This window comes from Antrostomus carolinensis, unplaced genomic scaffold (genome assembly GCF_000700745.2).
Source record: "Antrostomus carolinensis isolate BGI_N321 unplaced genomic scaffold, ASM70074v2 scaffold8106, whole genome shotgun sequence".
NCBI lineage: Eukaryota > Metazoa > Chordata > Aves > Caprimulgiformes > Caprimulgidae > Antrostomus > Antrostomus carolinensis.
This window is the reverse complement of record NW_010322451.1, coordinates 2,645-3,844: the sequence shown is the minus strand read 5'-3', so window position 1 is coordinate 3,844 and position 1,200 is coordinate 2,645.

The window sequence follows — 1,200 nt, the reverse complement described above, 5'->3', positions numbered from 1 at the left end:
AAACAAAAAAATCACAGGACAGATCCCTTTCTCTTTGGGAAAAAAGCCACAAAAAAAAAAAAAAGCTTTAAAAAAAAAAAAAAAAAAAAAAAGCCAGAAGGAGGCGAGGAGGGAGAAGGGAGGAGACAGGAAACTTCTGTGTGTTATTTACGTTGGGGAAGGGGTGAGGGAAGGGTGTTTGTGCCTCTGCGTGTGAATGAATGAGAGAGAGGAAGGGAGGGAGGAAGGGAAGGAAAGAGAGAAAGAGAGAGAGAGATAAACACACAGAGAGAGCACTGAAATGAGGCTCTGTCCCCTGAATCCAAATAACCCACTTCCAAGAAGTGATGCTAGAAAAATGGTAAGGACCCGGAGTTGAAAACATTTTCACTTTAATACTGAAAAAATATGCCATTATAAAATCCTCGAATAGAATTAGTAAGTTTCACTTGCGTCCTCAGTTCTGGTTTCCTCAAGTTATAGTAAGATTTACAACAGCACAGAATTTTCTACCATTAAACTTTGCAGCCTAAGCACTAGAGTGACATTAATTGGTCATGCTTAACTGCCTTGGATTTTTTTTTTTTTTTTATGTTTACACTGTTACCATAATAGAAATAAAGGGTACTAATTTTTACATTCAAATGGAAAGGCAATACTGAATATGTATATTGAAAAAGAAGAGAGAGAAAACAAAGTCAAAGCCTTCCCCCCCTCCCCCCCCCCGAAAAACGAAACAACCCACCATCAAAAAAGCAAATCTCTCCCAAGTATCCCCCGCCTCAAAAAGAAAAAAAAAAAAAAAAATCCAATGAGAATATTCATGCAACTATGTCTTAAATAAAACCTTTACATTTGTTTCCACGGTAAAAGTACGATCTCTACTGCCTATTAATCACACAAAAATGTCGAAATGGCACTTTTTATTATTATACTGTATTTCGTATATAGAAGGTTTGATACGAAGGGACTTATCAGATAAGAGGGATGATGGTGTGAACTAGACGTTGCTTCCAGTCGGGGGCTGGAGCGTCCCTGGGGTGCGTTGTATCCATGCAAACACCATTTTAAATTGTGCAGAGCAAAACTTTCTTTTTTTTTTTTTTTTTTTTTTTTTTTGTCCATTTGTCTGTTTCGGAGTCGGAGTCATTTATTTACATTACATTCATGCCTTCGTGCAACTTTCCACTCCTGCTTTGCTGTCAGGAGGAGGCAGACACC